The sequence below is a fragment of the Pseudophryne corroboree genome, unplaced genomic scaffold (genome assembly GCF_028390025.1).
Source record: "Pseudophryne corroboree isolate aPseCor3 unplaced genomic scaffold, aPseCor3.hap2 scaffold_239, whole genome shotgun sequence".
Taxonomy (NCBI): Eukaryota; Metazoa; Chordata; class Amphibia; order Anura; family Myobatrachidae; genus Pseudophryne; species Pseudophryne corroboree.
Window position 1 is genome coordinate 879,974 of NW_026969045.1, and position 23,708 is coordinate 903,681.

General features: G+C 34.6%; 2 non-coding genes across 2 annotated transcripts; both read right to left on the reverse strand.

The window, feature by feature from the left end:
* Nucleotides 1-9,483: 9,483 nt before the first annotated feature.
* On the reverse strand, nucleotides 9,484-9,557 carry TRNAN-AUU (transfer RNA asparagine (anticodon AUU)). Its single transcript has one exon. It is a non-coding gene; the product is annotated as a tRNA-Asn (tRNA).
* Nucleotides 9,558-22,329: 12,772 nt separating this feature from the next.
* On the reverse strand, nucleotides 22,330-22,403 carry TRNAN-AUU (transfer RNA asparagine (anticodon AUU)). Its single transcript has one exon. It is a non-coding gene; the product is annotated as a tRNA-Asn (tRNA).
* Between the last annotated feature and the right edge of the window lie 1,305 nt (nucleotides 22,404-23,708).

A 23,708-nucleotide genomic window follows, 5' to 3' on the forward strand; every position in this document is an offset into this window, starting at 1 on the left:
TGTTTTTATAAAATCACTGAATCAAATCTAACTCTGATTACATCAGAGAAGGCCAGGTACCCTACACCGTAACAGGGGGTTTGAAATTTTGACTTGTCTACTTAAAGATCACCAAAATCTGATAACAAGGGAAATTAGGTCCCTGGGTAGGATTGAACCACCAACCTTATGGTTAATAGCCATACATACTAATTGATTGCGCCACAGAGACACTTTGCAAAAGTCCATACTGACAAAGGCTAATAAGCATTCATCTAAAACGTTTCCTAGAAAAACTTTAAAAAGTCAATAATCTGGAGAGTTTTTGTAAGATGTTTCTTCCATCAACCAACGAAGAAACACATTGGTACTTTCCCATGATGAGTGAGTGCTTCAGGATCTCTTGCACTTACATGTGCAGCAGAGTACTGCAATGGAAGCATGCTGGGCCCATAACCCAGAGGTAGGCAGATTGAAACTATCCTCTGCTATATGCATTTTTTTTTGTTAATTAAAGTAATCCAAAACTGGGATTGATATTTTGTCTCTTTTATTTTTACTTAAAGTACAATAACTTTTACCATTTTAATTTGTTTTAATAGTATATTGACAGTATTGTTTTCTTTCAAAAATCCACTTCATTTTCTTTACCCTATTATTAAAATGGTAATTGACAAAAACAAACTACATTGTCACCAGAAGAGCAATACAAAATGTACAAGTGATATATTAAAATCATCTTTCCAGCTTGAATTTCAATGATGCATTGGGTCAACAAATTTGTGAGAAACATCTTCACCCTTAAATAAAGATTTTCTTAATTCCTTACCTGTGTGCTAATTAGATATCACCTTGTTTTCACATTAAACAGACTTCCACATGAGAAAGCAGCAAGGAAGCAGTGGCGTTAATGTTTCCTGGTGTCAACTTGTATTATTTCAGTAGACATTGAAATGAGGATGCATCTTGCTGCCTTTCCAATGAAGCAAGTTTAATTTAGTAATAGGTGAAAAACCATCCTTACAAAGGTGTTAATCAGAGACTTGGCTTTGTGGACACTTTTCAGAGAACAAATTTGTTAGCATAAAAATAAAGCCAGAAAATGAAGAGCTGTTTAATCACTCGATTGGATTTTTCTGCCAGCATATTTTTTTTCTCTGCAACCCACTGCTAAATTGTGCTTCCTAGCTGTTTTTTTATAAAATCACTGAATCAAATCTAACTCTGATTACATCAGAGAAGGCCATGTACCCTACACCATAAGAGGGGGTTTGAAATTTTGACTTGTCTACTTAAATATCACCAAAATCTGATCACAAGTTTAATTAGGTCCCTGGGTAGGATTGAACCACCAACCTTTCGGTTAATAGCCGAACACACTAACCGATTGCGCCACAGAGACACTTTGCAAAAAGTGCCTACTGACAAAGGCTAATAAGCATACATCTAGAACGTTTCCTAGAAAAACATTAAAAAATCAATAATCTGGAGAGTTTTTGTAAGATGTTTCTTCCATCAACTAACGAATAAACACATTGGTACTTTCCCATGATGAGTGAGTGCTTCAGGATCTCTTGCACTTACATGTGCAGCAGAGTACTGCAATGGAAGCATGCTGGACCCATAACCCAGAGGTAGGCAAATTGAAACTATCCTTTGCTATATGCATTTTTTTTGTTAATTTAAGTAATCAAAACTGGGATTGATATTTTTGCTCTTTTATTTTTACTTAAAGTACAATAACTTTTACCATTTTAATTTGTTTTAATAGTATATTGACAGTATAGTTTTCTTTCAAAAATCCACTTAATTTTCTTTACCCTGTTATTAAAATGGTAATTGACAAAAAAAACTACATTGTCACCAGAAGAGCAATACAAAATGTACAAGTGATATATTAAAATCATCTTTCCAGCTTGAATTTCAATGATGCATTGGGGCAACAATTTTGTGAGAAACATCTTCACCCTTAAATAAAGATTTTCGTAATTCCTTACCTGTGTGCTAATTAGATATCACCTTGTTTTCACATTAAACAGACTTCCACATGAGAAAGCAGCAAGGATGCAGTGGCGTTAATGTTTCCTGGTGTCAACCTGTATTATTTCAGTAGACATTGAAATGAGGATGCATCTTGCTGCCTTTCCAATGAAGCAAGTTTAATTTAGTAATAGGTGAAAAACCATCCCTACAAAGGTGTTAATCAGAGACTTGGCTTTGTGGACACTTTTCAGAGAACAAATTTGTTAGCATAAAAATAAAGCAAGAAAATTAAGAGCTGTTAAATCAAGCAATTTGATTTTTTTGCAAGCATATTTCTTTTTCTCTGCAACCCACTGCTAAATTGTGCTTCCTAGATGTTTTTATAAAATCACTGAATCAAATCTAACTCTGATTACATCAGAGAAGGCCAGGTACCCTACACAATAAGAGGGGGTTTGAAATTTTGACTTGTCTACTTAAATATCACCAAAATCTGATAACAAGGTCAATTACGTCCCTGGGTGGGATTGAACCACTAACCTTTTGGTTAATAGCCGTACACACTAACTGATTGCGCCACAGAGACACTTTGCAAAAGTACATACTGACAAATGCTAATAAGCATTCATCTAAAACGTTTCCTAGAAAAACTTAAAAAAGTCAATAATCTGGAGAGTTTTTGTAAGATGTTTCTTCTATCAACCAACGAAGAAACACATTGGTACTTTCCCATGATGAGTGAGTGCTTCAGGATCTCTTGCACTTACATGTGCAGCAGAGTACAGCAATGGAAGCATGCTGGGCCCATAACCCAGAGGTAGGCAGATTGAAACTATCCTCTGCTATATGCATTTTTTTTTGTTAATTAAAGTAATCCAAAACTGGGATTGATATTTTGGCTCTTTTATTTTTACTTAAAGTACAATAACTCTTACCATTTTAATTTGTTTTAATAGTATATTGACAGTATTGTTTTCTTTCAAAAATCCACTTCATTTTCTTTACCCTATTATTAAAATGGTAATTGACAAAAACAAACTACATTGTCACCAGAAGAGCAATACAAAATGTACAAGTGATATATTAAAATCATCTTTCCAGCTTGAATTTCAATGATGCATTGGGGCAACGATTTTGTGAGAAACATCTTCACCCTTAAATAAAGATTTTCTTAATTCCTTACCTGTGTGCTAATTAAATATCACCTTGTTTTCACATTAAACAGACTTCCACATGAGAAAGCAGCAAGAATGCAGTGGCGTTAATGTTTCCTGGTGTCAACTTGTATTATTTCAGTAGACATTGAAATGAGGATGCATCTTGCTGCCTTTCCAATGAAGCAAGTTTAATTTAGTAATAGGTGAAAAACCATCCCTACAAAGGTGTTAATCAGAGACTTTGCTTTGTGGACACTTTTCAGAGAACAAATTTGTTAGCATAAAAATAAAGCCAGAAAATGAAGAGCTGTTTAATCACTCAATTGGATTTTTCTGCCAGCATATTTCTTTTTCTCTACAACCCACTGCTAAATTGTGCTTCCTAGCTGTTTTTATAAATCACTGAATCAAATCTAACTCTGATTACATCAGAGAAGGCCAGGTACCCTACACCATAACAGGGGGTTTGAAATTTTGACTTGTCTACTTAAAGATCACCAAAATCTGATAACAAGGTCAATTACGTACCTGGGTGGGATTGAACCACCAACCTTTTGGTTAATAGCCGTACACACTAACTGATTGCGCCACAGAGACACATTGCGAAAGTATATACTGACAAGGGTTAATAAGCATTCATCTAAAACGTTTCCTAGAAAAACTTTAAAAAGTTAATAATCTGGAGAGTTTTTGTAAGATGTTTCTTCCATCAACCAACGAAGAAACACATTGGTACTTTCCCATGATGAGTGAGTGCTTCAGGATCTCTTGCACTTACATGTGCAGCAGAGTACAGCAATGGAAGCATGCTGGGCCCATAACCCAGAGGTAGGCAGATTGAAACTATCCTCTGCTATATGCTTTTTTTTTGTTAATTAAAGTAATCCAAAACTGGGATTGATATTTTGGCTCTTTTATTTTTACTTAAAGTACAATAACTTTTACCATTTTAATTTGTTTTAATAATATATTGACAGTATTGTTTTCTTTCAAAAATCCACTTCATTTTCTTTACCCTATTATTAAAATGGTAATTGACAAAAACAAACTACATTGTCACCAGAAGAGCAATACAAAATGTACAAGTGATATATTAAAATCATCTTTCCAGCTTGAATTTCAATGATGCATTGGGGCAACGATTTTGTGAGAAACATCTTCACCCTTAAATAAAGATTTTCTTAATTCCTTACCTGTGTGATAATTAGATATCACCTTGTTTTCGCATTAAACAGACTTCCACATGAGAAAGCAGCAAGGATGCAGTGGCGTTAATGTTTCCTGGTGTCAACTTGTATTATTTCAGTAGACATTGAAATGAGGATGCATCTTGCTGCCTTTCCAATGAAGCAAGTTTAATTTAGTAATAGGTGAAAAACCATCCTTACAAAGGTGTTAATCAGAGACTTGGCTTTGTGGACACTTTTCAGAGAACAAATTTGTTAGCATAAAAATAAAGCCAGAAAATGAAGAGCTGTTTAATCACTCAATTGGATTTTTTTTGCCAGCATATTTTTTTTCTCTGCAACCCACTGCTAAATTGTGCTTCCTAGCTGTTTTTTATAAAATCACTGAATCAAATCTAACTCTGATTACATCAGAGAAGGCCAGGTACCCTACACAATAAGAGGGGGTTTGAAATTTTGACTTGTCTACTTAAATATCACCAAAATCTGATCACAAGGTCAATTACGTTCCTGGGTGGGATTGAACCACCAACCTTTTGGTTAATAGTCTTACACACTAACCAATTGCACCACAGAGACACTTTGCAAAAAGTACATACTGACAAAGGCTAATAAGCATACATCTAGAACGTTTCCTAGAAAAACATTAAAAAGTCAATAATCTGGAGAGTTTTTGTAAGATGTTTCTTCCATCAACCAATGAAGAAACACATTGGTACTTTCCCATGATGAGTGAGTGCTTCAGGATCTCTTGCACTTACATGTGCAGCAGAGTACTGCAATGGAAGCATGCTGGGCCCATTACCCAGAGATAGCTAGATTGAAACTATCCTCTGCTATATGCATTTTTTTTGTTAATTAAAGTAATCCAAAACTGGGATTGATATTTTGTCTCTTTTATTTTTACTTAAAGTACAATAACTTTTACCATTTTAATTTGTTTTAATAGTATATTGACAGTATTGTTTTCTTTCAAAAATCCACTTCATTTTCTTTACCCTATTATTAAAATGGTAATTGACAAAAACAAACTACATTGTCACCAGAAGAGCAATACAAAATGTACAAGTGATATATTAAAATCATCTTTCCAGCTTGAATTTCAATGATGCATTGGGGCAACGATTTTGGGAGAAACATCTTCACCCTTAAATAAAGATTTTCTTAATTCCTTACCTGTGTGCTAATTAGATATCACCTTGTTTTCACATTAAATAGACTTCCACATGAGAAAGCAGCAAGGATGCAGTGGCGTTAATGTTTCCTGGTGTCAACCTGTATTATTTCAGTAGACATTGAAATGAGGATGCATCTTGCTGCCTTTCCAATGAAGCAAGTTTAATTTAGTAATAGGTGAAAAACCATCCCTACAACGGTGTTAATCAGAGACTTGGCTTTGTGGACACTTTTCAGAGAACAAATTTGTTAGCATAAAAATAAACCAGAAAATGAAGAGCTGTTTAATCACTCAATTGGATTTTTTTGCCAGCATATTTTTTTTCTCTGCAACCCACTGCTAAATTGTGCTTCCTAGCTGTTTTTTATAAAATCACTGAATCAAATCTAACTCTGATAACATCAGAGAAGGCCAGGTACCCTACACAATAAGATGGGGTTTGAAATTTTGACTTGTCTACTTAAATATCACCAAAATCTTATCACAAGGTCAATTACGTCCCTGGGTGGGATTAAACCACCAACCTTTTGGTTAATAGCCGAACACACTAACCGATTGCGCCACAGAGACACTTTGCAAAAAGTACATACTGACAAAGGCTAATAAGCATACATCTAGAACGTTTCCTAGAAAAACATTAAAAAATCAATAATCTGGAGAGTTTTTGTAAGATGTTTCTTCTATCAACCAACGAATAAACACATTGGTACTTTCCCATGATGAGTGAGTGCTTCAGGATCTCTTGCACTTACATGTGCAGCAGAGTACTGCAATGGAAGCATGCTGGACCCATAACCCAGAGGTAGGCAGATTGAAACTATCCTTTGCTATATTGATTTTTTTTTGTTAATTTAAGTAATCAAAACTGGGATTGATATTTTTGCTCTTTTATTTTTACTTAAAGTACAATAACTTTTACCATTTTAATTTGTTTTAATAGTATATTGACAGTATAGTTTTCTTTCAAAAATCCACTTAATTTTCTTTACCCTATTATTAAAATGGTAATTGACAAAAAAAACTACATTGTCACCAGAAGAGCAATACAAAATGTACAAGTGATATATTAAAATCATCTTTCCAGCTTGAATTTCAATGATGCATTGGGGCAACAATTTTGTGAGAAACATCTTCACCCTTAAATAAAGATTTTCGTAATTCCTTACCTGTGTGCTAATTAGATATCACCTTGTTTTCACATTAAACAGACTTCCACATGAGAAAGCAGCAAGGATGCAGTGGCGTTAATGTTTCCTGGTTTCAACCTGTATTATTTCAGTAGACATTGAAATGAGGATGCATCTTGCTGCCTTTCCAATGAAGCAAGTTTTATTTAGTAATAGGTGAAAAACCATCCCTACAAAGGTGTTAATCAGAGACTTGGCTTTGTGGACACTTTTCAGAGAACAAATTTGTTAGCATAAAAATAAAGCCAGAAAATGAAGAGCTGTTTAATCACGCAATTTGATTTTTTTGCCAGCATATTTCTTTTTCTCTGCAACCCACTGCTAAATTGTGCTTCCTAGATGTTTTTATAAAATCACTGAATCAAATCTAACTCTGATTACATCTGAGAAGGCCAGGTACCCTACACAATAACAGGGGGTATGAAATTTGACTTGTCTACTTAAAGATCACCAAAATCTGATAACAAGGTCAATTACGTCCCTGGGTGGGATTGAACCACCAACCTTTTGGTTAATAGCCTTACACACTAACCAATTGCACCACAGAGACACTTTGCAAAAGTCCATACTGACAAAGGCTAATAAGCATTCATCTAGAACGTTTCCTAGAAAAACTTTAAAAAGTCAATAATCTGGAGAGTTTTTGTAAGATGTTTCTTCCATCAACCAATGAAGAAACACATTGGTACTTTCCCATGATGAGTGAGTGCTTCAGGATCTCTTGCACTTACATGTGCAGCAGAGTACTGCAATGGAAGCATGCTGGGCCCATAACCCAGAGGTAGGCAGATTGAAACTATCCTTTGCTATATGCATTTTTTTTGTTAATTAAAGTAATCCAAAACTGGGATTGATATTTTGGCTCTTTTATTTTTACTTAAAGTACAATAACTTTTACCATTTTAATTTGTTTTGATAGTATATTGACAGTATTGTTTTCTTTTAAAAATCCACTTAATTTTCTTTACCCTATTATTAAAATTGTAATTGACAAAAACAAACTACATTGTCACCAGAAGAGCAATACAAAATGTACAAGTGATATATTAAAATCATCTTTCCAGCTTGAATTTCAATGATGCATTGGGGCAACGATTTTGTGAGAAACATCTTCACCCTTAAATAAAGATTTTCTTAATTCCTTACCTGTGTGCTAATTAGATATCACCTTGTTTTCACATTAAACAGACTTCCACATGAGAAAGCAGCAAGGATGCAGTGGCGTTAATGTTTCCTGGTGTCAACCTGTATTATTTCAGTAAACATTGAAATGAGGATGCATCTTGCTGCCTTTCCAATGTAGCAAGTTTAATTTAGTAATAGGTGAAAAACCATCCCTACAAAGGTGTTAATCAGAGACTTGGCTTTGTGGACACTTTTCAGAGAACAAATTTGTTAGCATAAAAATAAAGCCAGAAAATGAAGAGCTGTTTAATCACTCAATTGGATTTTTCTGCCAGCATATTTTTTTTCTCTGCAACCCACTGCTAAATTGTGCTTCCTAGCAGTTTTTTATAAAATCACTGAATCAAATCTAACTCTGATTACATCAGAGAAGGCCAGGTACCCTACACAATAACAGGGGGTATGACATTTGACTTGTCTACTTAAAGATCACCAAAATCTGATAACAAGGTCAATTACGTCACTGGGTGGGATTGAACCACCAACCTTTTGGTTAATAGCCGTACACACTAACTGATTGCGCCACAGAGACACTTTGCAAAAGTACATACTGACAAATGCTAATAAGCATTCATCTAAAACGTTTCCTAGAAAAACTTAAAAAAGTCAATAATCTGGAGAGTTTTTGTAAGATGTTTCTTCTATCAACCAACGAAGAAACACATTGGTACTTTCCCATGATGAGTGAGTGCTTCAGGATCTCTTGCACTTACATGTGCAGCAGAGTACAGCAATGGAAGCATGCTGGGCCCATAACCCAGAGGTAGGCAGATTGAAACTATCCTCTGCTATATGCATTTTTTTTTGTTAATTAAAGTAATCCAAAACTGGGATTGATATTTTGGCTCTTTTATTTTTACTTAAAGTACAATAACTCTTACCATTTTAATTTGTTTTAATAGTATATTGACAGTATTGTTTTCTTTCAATAATCCACTTCATTTTCTTTACCCTATTATTAAAATGGTAATTGACAAAAACAAACTACATTGTCACCAGAAGAGCAATACAAAATGTACAAGTGATATATTAAAATCATCTTTCCAGCTTGAATTTCAATGATGCATTGGGGCAACGATTTTGTGAGAAACATCTTCACCCTTAAATAAAGATTTTCTTAATTCCTTACCTGTGTGCTAATTAGATATCACCTTGTTTTCACATTAAACAGACTTCCACATGAGAAAGCAGCAAGGAAGCAGTGGCGTTAATGTTTCCTGGTGTCAATTTGTATTATTTCAGTAGACATTGAAATGAGGATGCATCTTGCTGCCTTTCCAATGAAGCAAGTTTAATTTAGTAATAGGTGAAAAACCATCCTTACAAAGGTGTTAATCAGAGACTTGGCTTTGTGGACACTTTTCAGAGAACAAATTTGTTAGCATAAAAATAAAGCCAGAAAATGAAGAGCTGTTTAATCACTCGATTGGATTTTTCTGCCAGCATATTTTTTTTCTCTGCAACCCACTGCTAAATTGTGCTTCCTAGCTGTTTTTTAATAAAATCACTGAATCAAATGTAACTCTGATTACATCAGAGAAGGCCATGTACCCTACACCATAAGAGGGGGTTTGAAATTTTGACTTGTCTACTTAAATATCACCAAAATCTGATCACAAGTTTAATTAGGTCCCTGGGTGGGATTGAACCACCAACCTTTCGGTTAATAGCCGAACACACTAACCGATTGCGCCACAGAGACACTTTGCAAAAAGTGCCTACTGACAAAGGCTAATAAGCATACATCAAGAACGTTTCCTAGAAAAACATTAAAAAATCAATAATCTGGAGAGTTTTTGTAAGATGTTTCTTCCATCAACTAACGAATAAACACATTGGTACTTTCCCATGATGAGTGAGTGCTTCAGGATCTCTTGCACTTACATGTGCAGCAGAGTACTGCAATGGAAGCATGCTGGACCCATAACCCAGAGGTAGGCAGATTGAAACTATCCTTTGCTATATGCATTTTTTTTGTTAATTTAAGTAATCAAAACTGGGATTGATATTTTTGCTCTTTTATTTTTACTTAAAGTACAATAACTTTTACCATTTTAATTTGTTTTAATAGTATATTGACAGTATAGTTTTCTTTCAAAAATCCACTTAATTTTCTTTACCCTGTTATTAAAATGGTAATTGACAAAAAAAACTACATTGTCACCAGAAGAGCAATACAAAATGTACAAGTGATATATTAAAATCATCTTTCCAGCTTGAATTTCAATGATGCATTGGGGCAACAATTTTGTGAGAAACATCTTCACCCTTAAATAAAGATTTTCGTAATTCCTTACCTGTGTGCTAATTAGATATCACCTTGTTTTCACATTAAACAGACTTCCACATGAGAAAGCAGCAAGGATGCAGTGGCGTTAATGTTTCCTGGTGTCAACCTGTATTATTTCAGTAGACATTGAAATGAGGATGCATCTTGCTGCCTTTCCAATGAAGCAAGTTTAATTTAGTAATAGGTGAAAAACCATCCCTACAAAGGTGTTATTCAGAGACTTGGCTTTGTGGACACTTTTCAGAGAACAAATTTGTTAGCATAAAAATAAAGCCAGAAAATGAAGAGCTGTTAAATCAAGCAATTTGATTTTTTTGCAAGCATTTTTCTTTTTCTCTGCAACCCACTGCTAAATTGTGCTTCCTAGATGTTTTTATAAAATCACTGAATCAAATCTAACTCTGATTACATCAGAGAAGGCCAGGTACCCTACACAATAAGAGGGGGTTTGAAATTTTGACTTGTCTACTTAAATATCACCAAAATCTGATAACAAGGTCAATTACGTCCCTGGGTGGGATTGAACCACCAACCTTTTGGTTAATAGCCATACACACTAACTGATTGCGCCACAGAGACACTTTGCAAAAGTACATACTGACAAAGGCTAATAAGCATTCATCTAAAACGTTTCCTAGAAAAACTTAATAAAGTCAATAATCTGGAGAGTTTTTGTAAGATGTTTCTTCTATCAACCAACGAAGAAACACATTGGTACTTTCCCATGATGAGTGAGTGCTTCAGGATCTCTTGCACTTACATGTGCAGCACAGTACAGCAATGGAAGCATGCTGGGCCCATAACCCAGAGGTAGGCAGATTGAAACTATCCTCTGCTATATGCATTTTTTTGTTTGTTAATTAAAGTATTCCAAAACTGGGATTGATATTTTGGCTCTTTTATTTTTACTTAAAGTACAATAACTTTTACCATTTTAATTTGTTTTAATAGTATATTGACAGTATTGTTTTCTTTCAAAAATCCACTTCATTTTCTTTACCCTATTATTAAAATGGTAATTGACAAAAACAAACTACATTGTCACCAGAAGAGCAATACAAAATGTACAAGTGATATATTAAAATCATCTTTCCAGCTTGAATTTCAATGATGCATTGGGGCAACGATTTTGTGAGAAACATCTTCACCCTTAAATAAAGATTTTCTTAATTCCTTACCTGTGTGCTAATTAGATATCACCTTGTTTTCACATTAAACAGACTTTCACATGAGAAAGCAGCAAGGATGCAGTGGCGTTAATGTTTCCTGGTGTCAACCTGTATTATTTCAGTAGACATTGAAATGAGGATGCATCTTGCTGCCTTTCCAATGAAGCAAGTTTAATTTAGTAATAGGTGAAAAACCATCCTTACAAAGGTGTTAATCAGAGACTTGGCTTTGTGGACACTTTTCAGAGAACAAATTTGTTAGCATAAAAATAAAGCCAGAAAATAAAGAGCTGTTTAATCACTCAATTGGATTTTTCTGCCAGCATATTTTTTTTCTCTGCAACCCACTGCTAAATTGTGCTTCCTAGCTTTTTTTATAAAATCACTGAATCAAATCTAACTCTGATTACATCAGAGAAGGCCAGGTACCCTACACAATAACAGGGAGTATGAAATTTGACTTGTCTACTTAAAGATCACCAAAATCTGATAACAAGGTCAATTGCGTCCCTGGGTGGGATTGAACCACTAACCTTTTGGTTAATAGCCGTACACACTAACTGATTGCGCCACAGAAACACTTTGCAAAAGTACATACTGACAAATGCTAATAAGCATTCATCTAAAACGTTTCCTAGAAAAACTTAAAAAAGTCAATAATCTGGAGAGTTTTTGTAAGATGTTTCTTCTATCAACCAACGAAGAAACACATTGGTACTTTCCCATGATGAGTGAGTGCTTCAGGATCTCTTGCACTTACATGTGCAGCAGAGTACAGCAATGGAAGCATGCTGGGCCCATAACCCAGAGGTAGGCAGATTGAAACTATCCTCTGCTATATGCATTTTTTTTTGTTAATTAAAGTAATCCAAAACTGGGATTGATATTTTGGCTCTTTTATTTTTACTTAAAGTACAATAACTCTTACCATTTTAATTTGTTTTAATAGTATATTGACAGTATTGTTTTCTTTCAAAAATCCACTTCATTTTCTTTACCCTATTATTAAAATGGTAATTGACAAAAACAAACTACATTGTCACCAGAAGAGCAATACAAAATGTACAAGTGATATATTAAAATCATCTTTCCAGCTTGAATTTCAATGATGCATTGGGGCAACGATTTTGTGAGAAACATCTTCACCCTTAAATAAAGATTTTCTTAATTCCTTACCTATGTGCTAATTAGATATCACCTTGTTTTCACATTAAACAGACTTCCACATGAGAAAGCAGCAAGGATGCAGTGGCGTGAATGTTTCCTGGTGTCAACTTGTATTATTTCAGTAGACATTGAAATGAGGATGCATCTTGCTGCCTTTCCAATGAAGCAAGTTTAATTTAGTAATAGGTGAAAAACCATCCCTACAAAGGTGTTAATCAGAGACTTTGCTTTGTGGACACTTTTCAGAGAACAAATTTGTTAGCATAAAAATAAAGCCAGAAAATGAAGAGCTGTTTAATCACTCAATTGGATTTTTCTGCCAGCATATTTCTTTTTCTCTACAACCCACTGCTAAATTGTGCTTCCTAGCTGTTTTTATAAATCACTGAATCAAATCTAACTCTGATTACATCAGAGAAGGCCAGGTACCCTACACCATAACAGGGGGTTTGAAATTTTGACTTGTCTACTTAAAGATCACCAAAATCTGATAACAAGGTCAATTACGTACCTGGGTGGGATTGAACCACCAACCTTTTGGTTAATAGCCGTACACACTAACTGATTGCGCCACAGAGACACATTGCAAAAGTATATACTGACAAGGGCTAATAAGCATTCATCTAAAACGTTTCCTAGAAAAACTTTAAAAAGTTAATAATCTGGAGAGTTTTTGTAAGATGTTTCTTCCATCAACCAATGAAGAAACACATTGGTACTTTCCCATGATGAGTGAGTGCTTCAGGATCTCTTGCACTTACATGTGCAGCAGAGTACTGCAATGGAAGCATGCTGGACCCATAACCCAGAGGTAGGCAGATTGAAACTATCCTTTGCTATATGCATTTTTTTTGTTAATTTAAGTAATCAAAACTGGGATTGATATTTTTGCTCTTTTATTTTTACTTAAAGTACAATAACTTTTACCATTTTAATTTGTTTTAATAGTATATTGACAGTATAGTTTTCTTTCAAAAATCCACTTAATTTTCTTTACCCTGTTATTAAAATGGTAATTGACAAAAAAAACTACATTGTCACCAGAAGAGCAATACAAAATGTACAAGTGATATATTAAAATCATCTTTCCAGCTTGAATTTCAATGATGCATTGGGGCAACAATTTTGTGAGAAACATCTTCACCCTTAAATAAAGATTTTCGTAATTCCTTACCTGTGTGCTAATTAGATATCACCTTGTTTTCACATTAAACAGACTTCCACATGAGAAAGCAGCAAGGATGCAGTGGCGTTAATGTTTCCTGGTGTCAACCTGTATTATTTCAGTAGACATTGAAATGAGGATGCATCTTGCTGCCTTTCCAATGAAGCAAGTTTAATTTAGTAATAGGTGAAAAACCATCCCTACAAAGGTGTTAATCAGAGACTTGGCTTTGTGGACACTTTTCAGAGAACAAATTTGTTAGCATAAAAATAAAGCCAGAAAATGAAGAGCTGTTAAATCAAGCAATTGGATTTTTTTGCAAGCATATTTCTTTTTCTCTGCAACCCACTGCTAAATTGTGCTTCCTAGATGTTTTTATAAAATCACTGAATCAAATCTAACTCTGATTACATCAGAGAAGGCCAGGTACCCTACACAATAAGAGGGGGTTTGAAATTTTGACTTGTCTACTTAAATATCACCAAAATCTGATAACAAGGTCAATTACGTCCCTGGGTGGGATTGAACCACCAACCTTTTGGTTAATAGCCATACACACTAACTGATTGCGCCACAGAGACACTTTGCAAAAGTACATACTGACAAAGGCTAATAAGCATTCATCTAAAACGTTTCCTAGAAAAACTTAATAAAGTCAATAATCTGGAGAGTTTTTGTAAGATGTTTCTTCTATCAACCAACGAAGAAACACATTGGTACTTTCCCATGATGAGTGAGTGCTTCAGGATCTCTTGCACTTACATGTGCAGCACAGTACAGCAATGGAAGCATGCTGGGCCCATAACCCAGAGGTAGGCAGATTGAAACTATCCTCTGCTATATGCATTTTTTTGTTTGTTAATTAAAGTATTCCAAAACTGGGATTGATATTTTGGCTCTTTTATTTTTACTTAAAGTACAATAACTTTTACCATTTTAATTTGTTTTAATAGTATATTGACAGTATTGTTTTCTTTCAAAAATCCACTTCATTTTCTTTACCCTATTATTAAAATGGTAATTGACAAAAACAAACTACATTGTCACCAGAAGAGCAATACAAAATGTACAAGTGATATATTAAAATCATCTTTCCAGCTTGAATTTCAATGATGCATTGGGGCAACGATTTTGTGAGAAACATCTTCACCCTTAAATAAAGATTTTCTTAATTCCTTACCTGTGTGCTAATTAGATATCACCTTGTTTTCACATTAAACAGACTTCCACATGAGAAAGCAGCAAGGATGCAGTGGCGTTAATGTTTCCTGGTGTCAACCTGTATTATTTCAGTAGACATTGAAATGAGGATGCATCTTGCTGCCTTTCCAATGAAGCAAGTTTAATTTAGTAATAGGTGAAAAACCATCCTTACAAAGGTGTTAATCAGAGACTTGGCTTTGTGGACACTTTTCAGAGAACAAATTTGTTAGCATAAAAATAAAGCCAGAAAATAAAGAGCTGTTTAATCACTCAATTGGATTTTTCTGCCAGCATATTTTTTTTCTCTGCAACCCACTGCTAAATTGTGCTTCCTAGCTTTTTTTATAAAATCACTGAATCAAATCTAACTCTGATTACATCAGAGAAGGCCAGGTACCCTACACAATAACAGGGAGTATGAAATTTGACTTGTCTACTTAAAGATCACCAAAATCTGATCACAAGGTCAATTGCGTCCCTGGGTGGGATTGAACCACTAACCTTTTGGTTAATAGCCGTACACACTAACTGATTGCGCCACAGAGACACTTTGCAAAAGTACATACTGACAAATGCTAATAAGCATTCATCTAAAACGTTTCCTAGAAAAACTTAAAAAAGTCAATAATCTGGAGAGTTTTTGTAAGATGTTTCTTCTAACAACCAACGAAGAAACACATTGGTACTTTCCCATGATGAGTGAGTGCTTCAGGATCTCTTGCACTTACATGTGCAGCAGAGTACAGCAATGGAAGCATGCTGGGCCCATAACCCAGAGGTAGGCAGATTGAAACTATCCTCTGCTATATGCATTTTTTTTTGTTAATTAAAGTAATCCAAAACTGGGATTGATATTTTGGCTCTTTTATTTTTACTTAAAGTACAATAACTCTTACCATTTTAATTTGTTTTAATAGTATATTGACAGTATTGTTTTCTTTCAAAAATCCACTTCATTTTCTTTACCCTATTATTAAAATGGTAATTGACAAAAACAAACTACATTGTCACCAGAAGAGCAATACAAAATGTACAAGTGATATATTAAAATCATCTTTCCAGCTTGAATTTCAATGATGCATTGGGGCAACGATTTTGTGAGAAACATCTTCACCCTTAAATAAAGATTTTCTTAATTCCTTACCTGTGTGCTAATTAGATATCACCTTGTTTTCACATTAAACAGACTTCCACATGAGAAAGCAGCAAGGATGCAGTGGCGTGAATGTTTCCTGGTGTCAACTTGTATTATTTCAGTAGACATTGAAATGAGGATGCATCTTGCTGCCTTTCCAATGAAGCAAGTTTAATTTAGTAATAGGTGAAAAACCATCCCTACAAAGGTGTTAATCAGAGACTTTGCTTTGTGGACACTTTTCAGAGAACAAATTTGTTAGCATAAAAATAAAGCCAGAAAATGAAGAGCTGTTTAATCACTCAATTGGATTTTTCTGCCAGCATATTTCTTTTTCTCTACAACCCACTGCTAAATTGTGCTTCCTAGCTGTTTTTATAAATCACTGAATCAAATCTAACTCTGATTACATCAGAGAAGGCCAGGTACCCTACACCATAACAGGGGGTTTGAAATTTTGACTTGTCTACTTAAAGATCACCAAAATCTGATAACAAGATCAATTACGTACCTGGGTGGGATTGAACCACCAACCTTTTGGTTAATAGCCGTACACACTAACTGATTGCGCCACAGAGACACATTGCAAAAGTATATACTGACAAGGGCTAATAAGCATTCATCTAAAACGTTTCCTAGAAAAACTTTAAAAAGTTAATAATCTGGAGAGTTTTTGTAAGATGTTTCTTCCATCAACCAACGAAGAAACACATTGGTACTTTCCCATGATGAGTGAGTGCTTCAGGATCTCTTGCACTTACATGTGCAGCAGAGTACTGCAATGGAAGCATGCTGGACCCATAACCCAGAGGTAGGCAGATTGAAACTATCCTTTGCTATATGCATTTTTTTTGTTAATTTAAGTAATCAAAACTGGGATTGATATTTTTGCTCTTTTATTTTTACTTAAAGTACAATAACTTTTACCATTTTAATTTGTTTTAATAGTATATTGACAGTATAGTTTTCTTTCAAAAATCCACTTAATTTTCTTTACCCTGTTATTAAAATGGTAATTGACAAAAAAAACTACATTGTCACCAGAAGAGCAATACAAAATGTACAAGTGATATATTAAAATCATCTTTCCAGCTTGAATTTCAATGATGCATTGGGGCAACAATTTTGTGAGAAACATCTTCACCCTTAAATAAAGATTTTCGTAATTCCTTACCTGTGTGCTAATTAGATATCACCTTGTTTTCACATTAAACAGACTTCCACATGAGAAAGCAGCAAGGATGCAGTGGCGTTAATGTTTCCTGGTGTCAACCTGTATTATTTCAGTAGACATTGAAATGAGGATGCATCTTGCTGCCTTTCCAATGAAGCAAGTTTAATTTAGTAATAGGTGAAAAACCATCCCTACAAAGGTGTTAATCAGAGACTTGGCTTTGTGGACACTTTTCAGAGAACAAATTTGTTAGCATAAAAATAAAGCCAGAAAATGAAGAGCTGTTAAATCAAGCAATTTGATTTTTTTGCAAGCATATTTCTTTTTCTCTGCAACCCACTGCTAAATTGTGCTTCCTAGATGTTTTTATAAAATCACTGAATCAAATCTAACTCTGATTACATCAGAGAAGGCCAGGTACCCTACACAATAAGAGGGGGTTTGAAATTTTGACTTGTCTACTTAAATATCACCAAAATCTGATAACAAGGTCAATTACGTCCCTGGGTGGAATTGAACCACCAACCTTTTGGTTAATAGCCATACACACTAACTGATTGCGCCACAGAGACACTTTGCAAAAGTACATACTGACAAAGGCTAATAAGCATTCATCTAAAACGTTTCCTAGAAAAACTTAATAAAGTCAATAATCTGGAGAGTTTTTGTAAGATGTTTCTTCTATCAACCAACGAAGAAACACATTGGTACTTTCCCATGATGAGTGAGTGCTTCAGGATCTCTTGCACTTACATGTGCAGCACAGTACAGCAATGGAAGCATGCTGGGCCCATAACCCAGAGGTAGGCAGATTGAAACTATCCTCTGCTATATGCATTTTTTTGTTTGTTAATTAAAGTATTCCAAAACTGGGATTGATATTTTGGCTCTTTTATTTTTACTTAAAGTACAATAACTTTTACCATTTTAATTTGTTTTAATAGTATATTGACAGTATTGTTTTCTTTCAAAAATCCACTTCATTTTCTTTACCCTATTATTAAAATGGTAATTGACAAAAACAAACTACATTGTCACCAGAAGAGCAATACAAAATGTACAAGTGATATATTAAAATCATCTTTCCAGCTTGAATTTCAATGATGCATTGGGGCAACGATTTTGTGAGAAACATCTTCACCCTTAAATAAAGATTTTCTTAATTCCTTACCTGTGTGCTAATTAGATATCACCTTGTTTTCACATTAAACAGACTTTCACATGAGAAAGCAGCAAGGATGCAGTGGCGTTAATGTTTCCTGGTGTCAACCTGTATTATTTCAGTAGACATTGAAATGAGGATGCATCTTGCTGCCTTTCCAATGAAGCAAGTTTAATTTAGTAATAGGTGAAAAACCATCCTTACAAAGGTGTTAATCAGAGACTTGGCTTTGTGGACACTTTTCAGAGAACAAATTTGTTAGCATAAAAATAAAGCCAGAAAATAAAGAGCTGTTTAATCACTCAATTGGATTTTTCTGCCAGCATATTTTTTTTCTCTGCAACCCACTGCTAAATTGTGCTTCCTAGCTTTTTTTATAAAATCACTGAATCAAATCTAACTCTGATTACATCAGAGAAGGCCAGGTACCCTACACAATAACAGGGAGTATGAAATTTGACTTGTCTACTTAAAGATCACCAAAATCTGATCACAAGGTCAATTGCGTCCCTGGGTGGGATTGAACCACTAACCTTTTGGTTAATAGCCGTACACACTAACTGATTGCGCCACAGAGACACTTTGCAAAAGTACATACTGACAAATGCTAATAAGCATTCATCTAAAACGTTTCCTAGAAAAACTTAAAAAAGTCAATAATCTGGAGAGTTTTTGTAAGATGTTTCTTCTATCAACCAACGAAGAAACACATTGGTACTTTCCCATGATGAGTGAGTGCTTCAGGATCTCTTGCACTTACATGTGCAGCAGAGTACAGCAATGGAAGCATGCTGGGCCCATAACCCAGAGGTAGGCAGATTGAAACTATCCTCTGCTATATGCATTTTTTTTTGTTAATTAAAGTAATCCAAAACTGGGATTGATATTTTGGCTCTTTTATTTTTACTTAAAGTACAATAACTCTTACCATTTTAATTTGTTTTAATAGTATATTGACAGTATAGTTTTCTTTCAAAAATCCACTTAATTTTCTTTACCCTATTATTAAAATGGTAATTGACAAAAAAAACTACATTGTCACCAGAAGAGCAATACAAAATGTACAAGTGATATATTAAAATCATCTTTCCAGCTTGAATTTCAATGATGCATTGGGGCAACAATTTTGTGAGAAACATCTTCACCCTTAAATAAAGATTTTCGTAATTCCTTACCTGTGTGCTAATTAGATATCACCTTGTTTTCACATTAAACAGACTTCCACATGAGAAAGCAGCAAGGATGCAGTGGCGTTAATGTTTCCTGGTTTCAACCTGTATTATTTCAGTAGACATTGAAATGAGGATGCATCTTGCTGCCTTTCCAATGAAGCAAGTTTTATTTAGTAATAGGTGAAAAACCATCCCTACAAAGGTGTTAATCAGAGACTTGGCTTTGTGGACACTTTTCAGAGAACAAATTTGTTAGCATAAAAATAAAGCCAGAAAATGAAGAGCTGTTTAATCACGCAATTTGATTTTTTTGCCAGCATATTTCTTTTTCTCTGCAACCCACTGCTAAATTGTGCTTCCTAGATGTTTTTATAAAATCACTGAATCAAATCTAACTCTGATTACATCTGAGAAGGCCAGGTACCCTACACAATAACAGGGGGTATGAAATTTGACTTGTCTACTTAAAGATCACCAAAATCTGATAACAAGGTCAATTACGTCCCTGGGTGGGATTGAACCACCAACTTTTTGGTTAATAGCCTTACACACTAACCAATTGCACCACAGAGACACTTTGCAAAAGTCCATACTGACAAAGGCTAATAAGCATTCATCTAGAACGTTTCCTAGAAAAACTTAAAAAAGTCAATAATCTGGAGAGTTTTTGTAAGATGTTTCTTCTATCAACCAACGAAGAAACACATTGGTACTTTCCCATGATGAGTGAGTGCTTCAGGATCTCTTGCACTTACATGTGCAGCAGAGTACTGCAATGGAAGCATGCTGGGCCCATAACCCAGAGGTAGGCAGATTGAAACTATCCTTTGCTATATGCATTTTTTTTGTTAATTAAAGTAATCCAAAACTGGGATTGATATTTTGGCTCTTTTATTTTTACTTAAAGTACAATAACTTTTACCATTTTAATTTGTTTTGATAGTATATTGACAGTATTGTTTTCTTTTAAAAATCCACTTAATTTTCTTTACCCTATTATTAAAATTGTAATTGACAAAAACAAACTACATTGTCACCAGAAGAGCAATACAAAATGTACAAGTGATATATTAAAATAATCTTTCCAGCTTGAATTTCAATGATGCATTGGGGCAACGATTTTGTGAGAAACATCTTCACCCTTAAATAAAGATTTTCTTAATTCCTTACCTGTGTGCTAATTAGATATCACCTTGTTTTCACATTAAACAGACTTCCACATGAGAAAGCAGCAAGGATGCAGTGGCGTTAATGTTTCCTGGTGTCAACCTGTATTATTTCAGTAAACATTGAAATGAGGATGCATCTTGCTGCCTTTCCAATGAAGCAAGTTTAATTTAGTAATAGGTGAAAAACCATCCCTACAAAGGTGTTAATCAGAGACTTGGCTTTGTGGACACTTTTCAGAGAACAAATTTGTTAGCATAAAAATAAAGCCAGAAAATGAAGAGCTGTTTAATCACTCAATTGGATTTTTCTGCCAGCATATTTTTTTTCTCTGCAACCCACTGCTAAATTGTGCTTCCTAGCAGTTTTTTATAAAATCACTGAATCAAATCTAACTCTGATTACATCAGAGAAGGCCAGGTACCCTACACAATAACAGGGGGTATGACATTTGACTTGTCTACTTAAAGATCACCAAAATCTGATAACAAGGTCAATTACGTCACTGGGTGGGATTGAACCACCAACCTTTTGGTTAATAGCCGTACACACTAACTGATTGCGCCACAGAGACACTTTGCAAAAGTACATACTGACAAATGCTAATAAGCATTCATCTAAAACGTTTCCTAGAAAAACTTAAAAAAGTCAATAATCTGGAGAGTTTTTGTAAGATGTTTCTTCTATCAACCAACGAAGAAACACATTGGTACTTTCCCATGATGAGTGAGTGCTTCAGGATCTCTTGCACTTACATGTGCAGCAGAGTACAGCAATGGAAGCATGCTGGGCCCATAACCCAGAGGTAGGCAGATTGAAACTATCCTCTGCTATATGCATTTTTTTTTGTTAATTAAAGTAATCCAAAACTGGGATTGATATTTTGGCTCTTTTATTTTTACTTAAAGTACAATAACTCTTACCATTTTAATTTGTTTTAATAGTATATTGACAGTATTGTTTTCTTTCAATAATCCACTTCATTTTCTTTACCCTATTATTAAAATGGTAATTGACAAAAACAAACTACATTGTCACCAGAAGAGCAATACAAAATGTACAAGTGATATATTAAAATCATCTTTCCAGCTTGAATTTCAATGATGCATTGGGGCAACGATTTTGTGAGAAACATCTTCACCCTTAAATAAAGATTTTCTTAATTCCTTACCTGTGTGCTAATTAGATATCACCTTGTTTTCACATTAAACAGACTTCCACATGAGAAAGCAGCAAGGAAGCAGTGGCGTTAATGTTTCCTGGTGTCAACTTGTATTATTTCAGTAGACATTGAAATGAGGATGCATCTTGCTGCCTTTCCAATGAAGCAAGTTTAATTTAGTAATAGGTGAAAAACCATCCTTACAAAGGTGTTAATCAGAGACTTGGCTTTGTGGACACTTTTCAGAGAACAAATTTGTTAGCATAAAAATAAAGCCAGAAAATGAAGAGCTGTTTAATCACTCGATTGGATTTTTCTGCCAGCATATTTTTTTTCTCTGCAACCCACTGCTAAATTGTGCTTCCTAGCTGTTTTTTTATAAAATCACTGAATCAAATGTAACTCTGATTACATCAGAGAAGGCCATGTACCCTACACCATAAGAGGGGGTTTGAAATTTTGACTTGTCTACTTAAATATCACCAAAATCTGATCACAAGTTTAATTAGGTCCCTGGGTGGGATTGAACCACCAACCTTTCGGTTAATAGCCGAACACACTAACCGATTGCGCCACAGAGACACTTTGCAAAAAGTGCCTACTGACAAAGGCTAATAAGCATACATCTAGAACGTTTCCTAGAAAAACATTAAAAAATCAATAATCTGGAGAGTTTTTGTAAGATGTTTCTTCCATCAACTAACGAATAAACACATTGGTACTTTCCCATGATGAGTGAGTGCTTCAGGATCTCTTGCACTTACATGTGCAGCAGAGTACTGCAATGGAAGCATGCTGGACCCATAACCCAGAGGTAGGCAGATTGAAACTATCCTTTGCTATATGCATTTTTTTTGTTAATTTAAGTAATCAAAACTGGGATTGATATTTTTGCTCTTTTATTTTTACTTAAAGTACAATAACTTTTACCATTTTAATTTGTTTTAATAGTATATTGACAGTATAGTTTTCTTTCAAAAATCCACTTAATTTTCTTTACCCTGTTATTAAAATGGTAATTGACAAAAAAAACTACATTGTCACCAGAAGAGCAATACAAAATGTACAAGTGATATATTAAAATCATCTTTCCAGCTTGAATTTCAATGATGCATTGGGGCAACAATTTTGTGAGAAACATCTTCACCCTTAAATAAAGATTTTCGTAATTCCTTACCTGTGTGCTAATTAGATATCACCTTGTTTTCACATTAAACAGACTTCCACATGAGAAAGCAGCAAGGATGCAGTGGCGTTAATGTTTCCTGGTGTCAACCTGTATTATTTCAGTAGACATTGAAATGAGGATGCATCTTGCTGCCTTTCCAATGAAGCAAGTTTAATTTAGTAATAGGTGAAAAACCATCCCTACAAAGGTGTTATTCAGAGACTTGGCTTTGTGGACACTTTTCAGAGAACAAATTTGTTAGCATAAAAATAAAGCCAGAAAATGAAGAGCTGTTAAATCAAGCAATTTGATTTTTTTGCAAGCATTTTTCTTTTTCTCTGCAACCCACTGCTAAATTGTGCTTCCTAGATGTTTTTATAAAATCACTGAATCAAATCTAACTCTGATTACATCAGAGAAGGCCAGGTACCCTACACAATAAGAGGGGGTTTGAAATTTTGACTTGTCTACTTAAATATCACCAAAATCTGATAACAAGGTCAATTACGTCCCTGGGTGGGATTGAACCACCAACCTTTTGGTTAATAGCCATACACACTAACTGATTGCGCCACAGAGACACTTTGCAAAAGTACATACTGACAAAGGCTAATAAGCATTCATCTAAAACGTTTCCTAGAAAAACTTAATAAAGTCAATAATCTGGAGAGTTTTTGTAAGATGTTTCTTCTATCAACCAACGAAGAAACACATTGGTA